Source organism: Neovison vison, chromosome 1, assembly GCF_020171115.1.
Source record: "Neovison vison isolate M4711 chromosome 1, ASM_NN_V1, whole genome shotgun sequence".
NCBI lineage: Eukaryota > Metazoa > Chordata > Mammalia > Carnivora > Mustelidae > Neogale > Neogale vison.
This window is the reverse complement of record NC_058091.1, coordinates 46685662-46701444: the sequence shown is the minus strand read 5'-3', so window position 1 is coordinate 46701444 and position 15783 is coordinate 46685662. Positions and strand designations below refer to the sequence as shown.

At 38.4% G+C, this 15783-nt stretch overlaps 1 long non-coding RNA gene and 1 pseudogene across 1 annotated transcript in view; both read right to left on the bottom strand.

Moving 5' to 3' along the window:
• The window catches only part of LOC122905089, a 161056-nt gene that overhangs the window by 98386 nt on the left and 46887 nt on the right, over nt 1-15783 (bottom strand). The gene's annotated exons all lie outside the window — the stretch shown is intronic.
• Nucleotides 8514-8861, bottom strand: LOC122905075 (annotated as a pseudogene).

Here is a 15783-nt window from a genome sequence, read left to right as displayed (position 1 = left end):
AATAAAAACAGGACCACACCCCGTCATCTGATAGTAAAACTTACAAGTTTTAGTGACAAAGAGAAAACCCTGAAAGCAGCTCGGGACAAGAAGACTGTAACATACAATGGTAGAAGTATTAGGTTGGCAACAAACTTAATCCACAGAGACCTGGCAGGCCAGAAGGAACTGCCAGGATATATTCAGAACACTAAATGAGAAAAATATGCAGCCAAGAATACCATATCCAGCTAGGCTATCATTGAAAATAGAAGGAGAGATTAAAAGCTTCCAGGACAAACAAAAATTAGAATTTGCAAACACCCAACCAGCCCTATAGGAAATATTGAAAGGGGTCCTCTAAGCAAAGAGAGAGCCTAAAAGTAGTAGACCAGAAAGGAACAGAGACAATACACAGTAATAGTCACCTTACAGGCAATACAATGGCATTCAATTCATATCTTTCACTAGTTACCCTGAATATAAATGGGCTAAATGCCCCAATCAAAAGACACAAGGTATCAGAATGGATAAAAAAATAAAACCTATCAATATGCTGTCTACAAGAAACTCATTTTAGACCCAAAGACACTTCCAGATTTAATGTGAGGGGGTGGAAAACAATTTACCATGCTAATGGACATCAAAAGAAAGCTGAGGTAGCAATCCTTATATCAGATAAGTTAGATTTTAGGCCAAAGGCTATAATAAGAGATGAGGAGGACACTATATCATACTTAAAGGGTCTGCCCAACAAGAAGATCTAACAGTTTTAAATATCTATGCCCTTAACTTGGGAGCAGCAAACTATATAAACCAATTAATAACAATATCAAAGAAACACATTGACAATAATACAATAATAGTAGGGCACTTTAATACCTCCCTCACTGAAATGGACAGATCATCCAAGCAAAAGATTAACTAGGAAAGAAAGGCCTTAAATGACACACTGGACCATATGGACATCACAGATCTATTCAGAACATTCCATCACAAAGCAAGAGAATGCACATTCTTCTCTAGTGCTCATGGAACATTCTCCAGAATAGATCACATCCTGTGTCACAAATCAGGTCTCAACCAGTACCAAAAGCCTGGGATCATTCCCTGCATATTTTCAGACCACAAGGCTCTGAAGCTAGAACTCAATCACAAGAGGAAAGTTGGAAAGAACTCAAATACCTGGAGGCTAAAGAACATCCCTCTAAAGAATGAATGGGTCAACCAGGAAATTAAAGAAGAATTGAAACAATTCATGGAAACATATAAAAATGAAAACACAATGGTTTAAAATCTGTGGGACATAGCAAAGGCAGTCCTGAGAGGAAAGTATATAGCGATACAAACCTTTCTCAAGAAACAAGAAAGGTCTCAAGTACATACCCTAACCCTACACCTAAAGGAGCTGGAGAAAGAACAGTAAAGAAAGCCTAAACCCAGCAGAAGAAGACAAATCATAAAGATCAGAGCAGAAATCAATGAAACCAAAACCAAAAGTATAGTAGAAAAAAATCAATGAAACTAGGAGCTGGTTCTATGAAAAAACTAGTAAGACTGATAAACCCCTGGCCAGACTTATCCAAAAGAAAAGAGAAAGGACCCAAATAAATAAAATCATGAATGAAAAAAAGAGATCAAAACCAACACCAAGAAATACAAACAATTATAAGAACATATTATGAGCAACTATCGCCAGCAAATTTGACATTATGGAAGAAATGGATATATTCCTAAAAACATATAAACTGTCAAAACTGAACCAGGAAGAAATAGAAAACATGAACAGAACCATAACCAGTAAGGAGATTGATGCAGTCATTTAAAATCTCTCAAAAAACAAGAACCCAGGGCCAGAGAGCCTCCCAGGGGCATTCTACCAAATGTTTAAAGAAGAATTAATACCCATTCTCCTGAAACTGTTCCAAAAAAATAGAAATGGAAGGAAAAACTTCCAAACTCATTTTATGAGGCCAGCATCACCTTGATCCCAAAACTAGACAAAGACCCCATCAAAAAGGAGAATTACAGACCAGTATCCTTGATGAACACAGATGTGAAAACTCTCACCAAAATACTAGTCAATAGGATCCAACAGTACATTAAAAGGATTATTCACCACAACCAACTGGGATTTATTCCTGGGCTGCAAGTTTGGTTCAACATATGCAAATCAATCAATGTGATACAATACATTAATACAAGAAAAAACAACAAGCATATGATACTCTCAATAGATGCTGAAAAAGCATTTAACAAAGTACAGCATCCTTTCTTGATCAAAACTCTTCAAAGTATAGGCACAGAGGATACATACCTCAGTATCATCAAAGCCATCTATGAAAAACCCACAGCGAGTATCATTCTCAATGCAGACAAACTGAGAGTTTTTCCCCTAAGGTCAGGAACATGGCAGGGATGTCCATTATCACCATTGCCATTCAACATAGGACTAGAAGTCCTAGCCTCAGCAATTAGAAAACAAAAAGAAATAAAAGGTATCTGAATTGACAAAGACGAAATCACTCTCACTCTTTGCAGATGATATGATATTCTACATGGAAAATGCAAAAGACTACACTCCAAAATTGGTAGAACTCATACAGGAATTCAGTAAAGTGCCAGGATATAAAATCAATGCACAGAAATCAGTTGCATTTCTATACACCAACAGCAAGACAGAAGAAAGGGAAATTAAGGAGTCAATCCCATTTACAATTGCACCCAAAACCATAAGATACTTAAGAATAAACCTAAACAAAGAGGCAAAAAATCTGTACTCAGAAAACTATAAAGTACTCATGAAAGAAATTGAGGAAGACACAAAGAAATGGAACAACGTTCCATGCTCATGGATTGGAAGAATAAATATTGTGAAAATGTCTATGCCACCTAAAGCAATCTACATATTTAATGCAATCCCTATCAAAATGCCATCCATTTTTTTCAAAGAAATGGAACAAATAATCCTAAAATTTATATGGAGCCAGAAAAGACCCCAAATAGCCAGAGGAATGTTGAAAAAGAAAGTCAAAGTTGGTGGCATCACAATTCCAGACTGCAAGCTCTATTATAAAGCTGTAATCATCAAGACAGTATGGTACTGGCATAAAACACAGACACATAGATCACCGGAACAGAATAGAGAGCCCAGAAATGGACCCTCAACTCTATGGTCAGCTAATCTTGACAAAGCAGGAAAGATGTCCAGTGGAAAAAAGACAGTCTCTTCAACAAATGATGTTGGGAAAACTGGACAGCCACATGTAAAAGAATGTAACTGGACCATTTCCTTATACCACACCAAAAATAGACTCAAAATGGATGAAAGACCTCAATGTGGGAAAGAAATCCATCAAAATTCTTGAGGAGAACACAGGCAACAACCTCTTTGACCATAGCTGCAGCAACTTCTTCCTAGAATTGTCACCAAAGGCAAGGGAAGCAAGGGCAAAAATGAACTATTGGGATTTTATCAAGATCAAAAGCTTTTGCACAGCAAAGGAAACAGTTAACAAAACAAAAAGACAACAGACAGAATGGGAGAAGATATTCATAAATGACATATCAGATAAAGGGCTAGTATCCAAAATCTATAAAGAGCTTAGCAAACTCAACACCCAAAGAACAAATAATCCAATCAAGAAATGGGCATGAACAGACATTTCAGCAAAGAAGACATCCAGATGGCCAACAGATACATGAAAAAGTGCTCAACGTCACTTGGCATCAGGGAAATATAAATCAAAACCACAATGAGATACCACCTCACACCAGTCAGAATGGCTAAAATTAACAAATCAGGAAATGACAGATGTTGGCGAAGATTCAGAGAAAGGGGAACCCTCCTACACTGTTTCTGGGAAGGTAAGCTGGAGTAGCCACTCTGGAAAACAGCATAGAGGTTCCCAAGAAAGTTGAAAATAGAGTTACTCTGGGACCCAGCAACTGCACTACTGGGTATTTACCCTAAACATACAAATGTAGTGATCCAAAGGGGCACGTGCACCCGAATGTTTATAGCAACAATGTCTACAATAGCCAAACTATGGAAAGAACCTAAATGTCCATCAAGAGATGAATGGATAAAGAAGATGTGGTATCTATTTACAATGGAATACTATGCAGCCATCAGAAGAAATGAAATCTTGCCATTTGCAAGGATGTGGATGAAACAAGAGAGTATTGTGCCAAGCAAAATAAGTCAATCAGAGAAAGACAATTATCATATGATCTCTCTGATATGAGGAATTTGAGAGGCAGCATGGGGGGGTTGGGGGTAGGGAAGGAAAAAAATGGAACAAAATGGGATCAGGAGGGAGACAAACCATAAGAGACTCTTAATCTCACAAAACAAACTGAGGGTTAGTGGGGGGAGGAGGGATGTGGAGAGGGTGGTTGGATTATGGATATTGGGGAGGGTATGTTACATGAGAGCTGTGAAGAGTATAAGCCTGACGATTTACAGACCTGTACCCCTGGGGCAAATAATATATTATATGTTAATACAAACAATTAATAAAAAAGAATTTTAATTACTAAGAATTGCTTTATTTTCTTAAAGATTTATTTCTTTGAGAGAGAGCACTAACAGGGGAACAGTAGAGAGAGAGAGAGAGAAGCAAATTCCCCTCTGAACAAAGAGCCCAATGTGGGGCTTGATCCCAGGACCCTGAGACCATGACCTGAACTGAAGACAGATGCTTAACCAACTGAGCCATCAAGCACCCCTAAGCACAGTTTTAAATTCAAGATCCAACTCTCCCTCAGTCCACCTTGCCAGCTGCTTAAGCCTCAGTTTCTTGGGCTGTGGGGACAGGAGCTGTGTCTTTCCTGTACTTAAGTGAATTGATGAGTGATAAAGTGAATTGGTGAGTGAGTGAAGTCTGAATGGATGGATGACATGGACAAGTCTAATACGTGGCTGGCTGGAGGAGGGATGGATGGAGGGATGGGTATATTGATGAATGGGTGGAGGGACAGAGGGAAGGAAGGAAGCAGGGATGGAGGGATGGATGGAAGGATTGATGGATGGGTGGAAGGGTTGAACGATGGGTGGAGGGAGGAAAGGAGAGAGGGCTGGAGGGAGAGATTGGATGGACAGATCATAATGGTACAGTGGTCCCAGCTTGAGTATCATTTTGGATTCGGCCCCACCTTACTGAGTATGTTGATAATTAGGTGGGATGAGTACATGTGCAGAATGTTACCTCATTGTTGTTTTCACAGCAAATAACTGGAAAACACATAAATGTCTGTCCATGGCGAGTTGGTTAAGTGAGTTTCCCTAGAGTCATACAAGCACCATTAACAAGGATGCAGTTCTCTATGGTGGGGTGGCGGTGGGGCGGGGGTTTGGTGAAGGGAACGTGTGCTGGAGGTGACATCATGGCCAGGCTCCCTGCTCTTTGGGAAGCCTGCTTCTCCCTCTCCCATTCCCCCTGCTTGTGTTCCCTCTCTTGCATTCTCTTTCTCTGTCAAAAAAAAAAAAAATCTTAAAAAAAAATTGCAATCACATAAAAAAAACCTAGGCATAAATTTATACTGAAAATCAAAAGACAATGATGAAAAGATAAATGCAAGATAAATGCCCAGTTAAACATATGAAAAGAGTATTGTTAAAATGCCCACACTATTCAAAGCAATCTACAGGATTCAATGCAATCCTTATCAAAATACCAAAGGCATTTTTCAAAGAAATAGAACAATAAGCATCACATTTTCTGATTTCAAACCATATTACAGAGCTATAGTAGTCAAAACCATATGGTACTGGCTTAGAAACAGAGACATAGATTAATAGAAAAGAACACAAAGCCAAGAAATAAACCCATATGTATATAGGCAATTAATTTATGACAAAGGACCCATGAATTTAAAATGAGAAAAGGACAATCTCTTCAATAAAGGGTGTTGGGAAAACAGAACAACCACATGGAAAAGAATAAAATTGAACTGGTTTTTTTTTTGAACTGCTGTCTTAAATCAAACATGAAAATAAATTCAAAATGGATTAAAAACTTGCACATTACTTTTAAAACCATAAAAATCCTGGCAGACAAAAAGGCATTAAGTTCCTTGACATCTGCCTTAGTGATGATTTTTTTTTAAAGATTATTTATTTATTTATTTGATAGACACAGAGAGATCACAAGTAGGCAGAGAGGCAGGCAGAGAGAGAGGGGGAAGCAGGCTCCCCGCTGAGCAGAGAACCCGATGTGGGGCTTGATCCCAGGACCCTGAGATCATGACCCGAGCTGAAGGCAGAGGCTTAAACCACTGAGCCACCCAGGCGCCCCTTAGTGATGATTTTTTGAAAAGAACACCAAAAGAAAAAAAAAGGGGGGGCAAAATAAACAAGTGGGACTACATCAAACTAAAAAACTTCTGCACAAAACAGAGAACTCATAGATACAGAGAAGGTGCAAAAATAGATAAGGGGAGTGAAGGTGACCAACAAGTACAAACTTCCAGTTATAAAATTAGTAAGTCCTGGTGTCACTCTGGTAACTATAGTTAACAATATTGTATTGTATATTTGAAAGTTGCTAAGTTGAATCTTAGAAGTTTTCAACACAAGAAAAAAAATCTGTAACTATGTGTGCTGATGGAGGTTAACTAGACTTATTGTGGTAATCTTTTGCAATATTAAATATATCAAACCACTGTACACCTGAAATGGATATAACATGTCAATTAATCACTGTACAAACAAACACAACTAATTTCCATTTTACCTCCTCTGCACTTTTAACAGAATCTTGAAATAATTGTGTGGCAACAATTGGATTTAAAACTCCAGGTCTTCTTTCGCTGAGTCCTTCCAGCAGCCTAGTTCTGCCCCATGACCCTTGCAAGGTCTGGGGGAAACAATGGCGGCTGCAGCTTCCCGCACTCACCCTGGAGCCTGCCCAGTTGCACCTACTCCAGGAGGAGCTGGAGCTCCACCCAGCACCCTGTGCCTGAGATTCACTAGGGACAGCAAAGCCTTGACAAGTCCCAGAATGCACAGCAGGCAAATGTCTGGGCTTCACAGATAATCTTCTTCACAGATAAGGGACTGTGGGGAAATTCCAAAAAAGTTAAAATGAAACAAACAAACAAACAAAATAAAACCCAGTAAGAGGCAAAGCTAAACTTTTAAGCCACAGATCCCAGGCAGTGGCATCCTTTCTACCACTGGCCAAATGAATAAACAAACAAACAAATAGTTTAAAAACAATTTTAAAATGCTAATAAATCAATCTGTATTAAGCTTTTACAATACTTATGTGCTAGGAACTGTTCTACAAACTTGAAATATGTCAGTGAGCAAATTAGACAAAATCTCTAGTCTCCTCGATTTTACCTAAGTTCTTAGTGATGAGACAGAAGGAAAAAAGAAACCACAACACATGTATTATTACCATAATGTTAACATTTCCTTTAAGAAAACTAAAGAGAGCAAGAGGAGGACTGAGAACTATTTTAGATCAGATGGCCAGGAAAGTCCTCTTAGGTGACGTTTGAACAGAGATCTGAATGTAGTGAGGGAATGAGCTATGTAGCTGGCTGAAATGAAGAGCAGCATGTGCAGAAGCCTGAGTCGTGAATAATCCTGGCAAGCTTGAGGAGCAGCAAGGAAGTCAACATAGTAGATCAGAGGGAATAGAGAGAAGAGGGGTGGGCAACGGGGTTGGAGAGGTAGCCAGAAAAGACTGTCAACCATCAATGTGCCCTTGAAACATCTGGGGACTTTTTATTTTTTTAAATAAATTTATTTTAAAGATTGTATTTTATTTATTTGACAGAGAGAGAGAGAAAGCAGGGGAAGTGGCAGGCAGGGGTAGAGGGAGACTCAGGGAATTGATCCCCCTTGGCCCTGAGCGGAAGGCAGCCGCTTAACTGGGGAGCTTTTAAAATTCACGGATCCTAAACCCAGAGAACTGACTTCAGTTGTTTGGGGATGGTCTTCAAGCAAAGGTAATTTGCAAAACTCCCCAGGTGATTCTAATGTCCAGATACATGTTTGAGAACCACTGATAGGGGGCCTTGCAGCAAATGTGATAGGAGGTGTGGTAAATTTGAGCAGGGGAGTGAAATGATCTGATTTACATTTTTAAAGGATCTCATATGAGCTGCCAGGTGTCAGAAGAAAGCAAGCAAGGAGGCTAGAGCAGAACTAGGGCATACCAGCTAGGAGGCCATTGCAATAGTCCTGGTGAAAAAGAATATGGGGACTAGGGTGGTGGAAGCAGAAGTGATAAGAAATGGCCAAATCTGTGATGTATTATGAATGCAATGCCAACAGGATTCGCTGGTAGACTAGATGTAGGATGTGAAAGAAATATTCAATGATGACTCAAGAAAGTTTGGGGCCTGAGGAACCAAATTTGTGAGTGAGACAAGAGTCCTTTATTGGGGGAACGGTAAGAGAGGAATGATTTTGGAGGGAGAAATCAGGAGTTAATATAAAAAGAATGTTATTAACACTTTTCTACATTTTTTTTTTTACAAGAGAACAAATCTACACCTTTATTTACTTTTCATTAAATTTAAATCCTTGAGGGTTACAGCATCACATGGATTCTGTGGCCAATGGCTTTAGCAGGAAGGTTGCTTCGGAATTTGGCACGAACCATGCCGCTGTTTCCATGAGCACGAGTTACTTTTCCCCAGATTACTCTGGTTTTGTTTGGTTTGCCGCCAGGAGTCACTGTGTTGTTCTTTGCTTTGTACACGTAAGCACATCTCTTGCCTAGATAGAATTCCATTTCATCTCAAGCATATACACCTTCAATTTTAAGAAGAGCTGCGTGCTCCCTCTGGTTGCGGAGACCCCACTTATAGCCAGCAAAAATGGCCTTGGACCACAGCCTTCCAGACATTATTTGGCGTTTTAGAGGAGTCCTGTTCCCAGCAGGCCTCCACAGGCCCCAAGATGGCAGAAAAAAAGCACTTTTCTACATATTTGTCTTCTTCCCTTTTAAAAAGATTTTATTTATTTCTCTATTTTTATGTCAGAGAGAGAGGGAGCACAAGTTGGGGGGGGAGGAGCAGAGAGAGAAGCAAACTCTCTGCTGAGTGGATGCGGAACTCCATCCCAGAACCCTGGGATCATGACCTGAGCCCAGGGCAGATGCTAAACCAACTGAGCCATCCAAGCACCCTGTCTTCTTTCTTTTATATCTTTCATTTGGCCATAGCCTAAGGTCCACCCTGTCCAAACCACAAACTGCAGCTCATCTCCCTTGTGAGTCCAAAGCTCGAAACATTTCCATACGGTGATATTATATCACTATAAAATAATGTACCTGTGCAGATACTCTAAAGATCTGAGGAAAGACACACCCGCTAAATCTACAACTTCTGGAAAAGGCATTATAAGCATCTCCACAAGGAAAGTTTTAGCTCTCATCAATGCACTCCTGTGGGCAAATTGGCAGTTAAAATTTGGTTCAGCCACATTCCTGAGTGGGACTGGGTCCTGAAGCTTCTAAGAGTCAGACCAACTAAATTTCAAGAAGTATCCAATCTTCTCCATTAGCATTCTTACATATAAAATGATTGCATGATTTAGATTTTGCAAAAATAAGATGCATTTCTTTATTTACATATTATAAGCAAGGCTCATTAAAAATTTTTTTAAATATCCCCATTTTTTTTTTTAGAGAACTGTTGAACTTCTGATCCCTCTTCTCAATTTTAACATGAAGTTTAATCCCATTTCTAAAAAGCAGTATTGACTGTTTAAATTTTTCTAGTGGCTGATTTCCATTCTGGAGTCAGTCTAGCCTATTTGAAAATAATCTCTCTGAAAAACATGTTAGAATAGTTTTCCTTTTTTTAACTCCTAGAGGGACCTGGATTACAACTGCTTTAGCAATATTCATTTCTATAAAAAAGAATTACACATTTAAATTAAGAGAAAATATTTTATATCTTTATCAAATTTCCTTTATCAAAACAAAAATTTAAAGTTGTAAAGTGAAGACTTTAAAAGACATCTTTAATAAAATATAAAAACTACATGAATATTAAAGTCATTTTATAGAAATATACTGATAGGACAGCTAGCTGTAAATATCAGTTTTTATGTATAAAGACAGTACTAATCAAGCCTTCTTAGTTAAACAAAAATTAGAGATATCACAGCCAATGTATTAAACTAAATTACTTCAGAATAAAGACCTGATACCCAGGTTGTTTTTGTTTGGTTGGTTGTTTTTAAAGATTTGTTTTATTTATTTGAGAGAGAGAAAGAATGAGCGAGAGGGATGGAGGGAGAGAAAAGTCCCAAGCAGACTCCCCACTGAGCACAGACCCTGACTTGGGACTCCATCTCAAGATCCTGAGATCATGACCTGAACTGAAATCAAGAGTATGCCACTCAACAAACTGAGCCATCCAGGCACCCCCAGCCACCTGGGTTTTTAAGTTATTGGGAGACTCTGGGGGAAAAAGTAAATAAAATGTCATAACAATGCTATTGATAAGAGTTTGCTTATATGTACTAATATGTTGATGAAATAAAAGTAGCTCTTCATATGTTGAAAAGGGATTGCATGTGTGTATAAATGAAAAAAAAAAGTGGACCTTAGAAAAAATTATTCAGATGTGAGAAATTGGGGCTACAAATAAGGTTTCAAAAGAAGAGAATGTCAAAGAAGGACATAATAAACTGCTCTTGACTAAGGGAAGAAAAAGATCAGAAACATAGTTTTCCTTTTATGATAGTGAGTTTCTGAGCAGTGTTTTGTTTGCCAGAAAATTTGAAAGCAAAGGAAAAAGCTTTTCAAAGTGACAAAAATTTCCCAGCCATGTTATAAAGTAGACTGATCCCATAGGATAGGTTATAAAGTAGACCTATCCCATAGCAATAGGTTTTTGGAGACAAGAATTCATCTCATGCTAATAAATATATTACTTTATCTTTCTGCTAAATTCCTTTGCCTTGAGCTTTTTCAGTGCTGTCAAAGCATTGCTCAATCACACTTAAAAACAATTGTTAATATGAAAAATTAATGATGTTTATAAAACTATGTTGATATACACTGAGATAACTCCTTTATAAAAACCTAATAGCTTCTTATTAGTACATTTATTCAAAGCATGCAAAGATCTAGTTATCTTAATGGTGTTAATAGCAATATTAACCCAATTATCTACATAATGTTAACTTGAATGGCAGAATCTTTTTCTATTTCAATTTTTTAATTTTTTAAAGTATTTTTCCAGTTTTATTGATATAATTTACATATAATTATAGTAGTTTATGACATAATGTTTTTTTTCTTTCTTTTTTTTTTCCAATTTATTTATTTTAAGAAAAACAGTATTCATTATTTTTTCACCACACCCAGTGCTCCATGCAAGCTGTGCCCTCTATAATACCCATCACCTGATAGATGTTATATTGTGAAATGATCACCATAATAAGTTAACACCTATCACCTTGCAGTTTCAAGTTTTTTTCTTGTGATGAGAACTTTTAAGATTTTCTCTCTTAGCAACTTTCAAATATATAACATGGTATTGCTAACTGTAATCACCGTGCCATGCATTATCTCCTCTGGGTTCTCTTTCCTATGGCTACCAATCCCATTCATGAAGAACTCCTAATGCCATTACATCAGGAATTAGGTTGAAATATGACACAAACATTCAGTCTATAGTGATGCTAAGAATTGACAAAAGTTAGAGATCTCCAAAATAAAGGAGTCCAGGGAAGAATCTGGAATGATTACCTAGTTTTGGAGAAATTGATTCTGGCCACTGAATTAGGGTAAAATTGTTTCTAGTGGGAAGCTGACATGTTTAGTTTTGGAATTTCCAAATTTAATTCACCTGTTGTACATCTAACTAAAAACCTGAAACATGGGTCTGAAGTTTAGCAAAGAACTAAACTGGAAGAGAATTGGATACATGTTGGAGAAGTCTTAAAATCTTAAAGCCTTAAAAATAGCAGGTACAGTAAAAACTGCCCAGAAAAATTATGGAGAAAAAGTTAAAGACACAGCACTTGATTATTACATACAGAGGGGCAATTAGACAAGGGAACTATAGAAATCTATCAGATTTTGCAGGGAATCAGAGGCCCAAAGGCAGTGATTTGAAAGTCTAGAACCCAAAGAAGGAAAAATTTCAACCTAAAGGGTAGGGATAGTGTGATGGTTAGTCTTATGTGTCAACTTGAACGGGCTAAGGGATGCCCAGATAATTGGTAAAACATTATTTCTGGGTGTGTCTGTGAGGATATTTCTGGAAGATACTAACATTTGAATTGGTAGACTGAGTAAAGAAGGCTGTGATCTCCAACTCCAGTGTGCATCGCTGGCAAACCACTGAGCTGAATAGAGCAAAAAAGAGGAGGAAGGGTGAACTTGCTCTTTGACTGGAGCTGGGGCATCTATCTCCTCCACCATCAGACACTCAGGTCCTGATTTTCAGGCCTCTGAACTTCCTGAAGTCTGAATCACACCATGGAATTTCCTAGTCCTTTAGCTTATTGTCAACAGATCATGGAGCATCACCACCTCTGTGATACATGTGCCAACTCCTGTAGGAAGTTTCTGTTTATATGTATACCTATCTATATCTTAATGGTTTTGTTTCACCGCAGAACCCTGACTAGTACAGGGGACCTTCTGAGAGGAGCAGAATGGAGGGTTGCTGGAGAAGTTTGTTTATCTCTCCAAAATCTTTCACAAAATAGTGTCATATAACAGGAAGGGGTGGGGAGAGGCAGAGAGAGAAAGAAGAGAGGAAGAGAAAACCTCTATGAAAAGGAATCCTCAAGAAATGAGTGGGGCTGAGGGGCAGGTGTCTCTCCTCTCCCTGGTGTCTCCCGGTATCAGGAAAGCTGCAGAGGACATCTGACAGCTCTGAGCTGGGAAACTGAAAGCAGCTCACCAAGAGATCACACTCAGAGGGAGGAGTCATGCTTCCAGAGAGGATCATGGGGCACCACACTAATGTGCAGGGGCTCTGAAGGCTCTTACTTGGAGTATGTGCAGAAAACCTCCAGAGACCCAGAGAGGTCATGGGAACACAGAAGATGGAGCAGGAAAGGAGTGATCTGAGCAATCACAATCAAGGCTCTCCGAGCCTCGAACAACACTGAGATTATGGGCACCAAGCCCCCTCACATTTGAAAATCCCCATATAAGTTTTGTCCCCCACCAAAAAAAATTTTACTAAAAGTTTACTGTTGACTGAGAGCCTTTACCAAAAACAGAAATAGTTGATTAATATGTATCTTCTATGTCATATGTATTATATACTATATTTTTACAATAAAGTGAGTTAGAGAAAAGAAAATGTTAAGAAAATCATAAGGAAAATACACTTATAATACTGTATTTAAAAAATCCACATATAAGTGGACCCATGCAGTTCAAACCCATGTTGTTTAAAGGTCAGCTGTCCTGGGATAATTACCTCGTAGCAGAAAAAAAAAAAAAAAAAAATATATATATATATATATGGTCACAAAGGAACTGACAACTGTAATCTAGCATTTCAAAATGAGATACATTTTAAAGACCAGAGAAGCGATGAAAGAACAGCATAGCACTCACAAATGGTACATCCAGAACACAGAAAAATATGAAAACAGAGCCAGCAAAGCTCACAGGCTACCAAACAGAAGGGAAAGATATAGAAATGGCATAGAGGGACGCTGGAGACTCATGTCACAGATATCACCATTTACAACCTGGTTCTCACTCAGAGAACCAATAAAGGCTAAGTTCTCTAGCCAGTTAAGCCTCTATAGCTCTATCTTTGGGCTTGCCCCCCACCTACCTTTGTTTGTCTCCACTACAGCATTTTGTATTCTCTTCCACAACATCCCTTAGGTTTTCCTTCTTAGTCTCATACACTTTCCCTAACGCTCTCTGAGCCATGTTCCATGAAGGTGGCTAGTATCACTACTTGTACCTGTGGGGCCCGTGTGTTCACACTCCACAAAGAATCAAACGTCTTGACACTGACATTCTCTTTGTTCCCTTAAAACCCTCCACCTCACCCCTAGCAATTAGTCATTCAGACTTTGACTTCAGAAGCAATACTTGGCAGCTGGTGACAGTTTCTCTTGGCAAATTCATGAATCAGATAAATATACACAAACCTGGATTATGTCAATTTCCGGGCAGATGATATGGTTTTTAAAAATGGGGGTAGAAAAACTCCCTTGCATGTATGTTGAGCTGACTTTAAGTAAACAATAATTGGAATAATTGAGGTCTGAATATTGTGTGTAACATACTTAGTTTGTGCTGTTATGTTAATATCAATCAGAGAGCAGTGGCTTTATGAAGCCCTAAGTACATCAGTAATTCCAGAAAGAAGCATTCTCTCCCTGAGATTTCTTCTCTCTGTTCACTGGATAGCCTCCCAACAGCCTGACTTTCATAAAGACAGAATACTTCGCGGTCGAAAATGTACTACTCCGCCAAAAAGACCAAGAGAAGTCACTGGGGAAGAAAAAAAAAAAAATCAGCTAGTAGGGAATAATGCCATCATCCTTTGAAAGTAAGAAGAATCTTTGATTTTATAAACCAGATTGCAGAAATCTTAATTGCCCTACCCCTTTCAGCTCTATCCTTTATTTTTAAGTTTCATTCTGAATTTCTCTCTTAGTTAGGGATATTAAAACCACCTTGATGCTTGGAAAGCTATGGTGATTTAGCAAGCACATAAATCTGAGCTTAGTATATAAACCAAGAGTTTCTAAAGACTTATGGATTTTACTCCAAAGATGACAGCACGTTCTCCCAAATGGCTCCCCGCCACCAGGTAGAGGAGAGCCTGACCTCTGAGGATTAAAGGTGGTGATAATGAGCTTCCAACTTTCCTCATAAAAATCTAAGTACATTTCAGGTAATGTGCTCTAACACTGATACAATAGGACGGCATTTCTGATCACATAGCTACGGCTGAGCGAGGATGCTTAAGGTACTCAGTATTCAGGTAGCAATAGACCATGTTGCAGATATAATGTACAAGCAAGGAGAAGCCTACTGCTTTTAATTTGGCAGAATAAATAATTACGAGAATGGTGTTAAATTTCAAACCCAGACCATGGCTCAGTTAGTTGAGGAACGGGGGAGTAGGGGGGAACAAGGGCAATCAGGATGGTTTATATAGCTCATTTTCTATATAAACAAATTTTGATGTGTGAGAATGTCAGTGCTGGCAGACTGTTTCTATAGTAATATCCTAATAGCTTAGAGACCTCCTGGGGAAATTATTTCTCTCTCTGCTCTATCTGGTGGTATGTGAAACCAATCACGTCCAAAATAAAACACAGAACAGCACAAAAAGTAAGCATGGAGAGAAGAAATGTATTATATGGCTACCTCCCCTTCCTAAGGAAGAACTAGAAAATTGAGGCTGTTTTTAGCCGCAACTTTTGTCCAGTGATTTAAGCAGAAGATGGGGGAGGGGGTGCTCCTTCTTTATTTCTATTGTTCGTGAATTTGAAAAAAAGACAAATACTCCCAATAACAGAGAACGTGATGGGTGAATGATTACCAAAGGCACTTTTCCTCTCTTTGCCTCTCCTTCTGGGTTAGAGACGGAGGCATTTTTGTTTGCTCAGAAGCCCTTTTTATAAAGTTCCATAATTATTTTAAGAGAATAGCCTCTAAATCTAATATAAATTAATACATATGATATTAATATATATAACATTCCCCATTGTCACTTAAATTAACTGAATTCCATTTTAGGTCATTCCACGTAATAAAATCAGAGCACGGCTAGCACTCCCAAAATAAGTATGATGAGGGCATTTACTCTGTTCTACTGGAAATGTTGCAG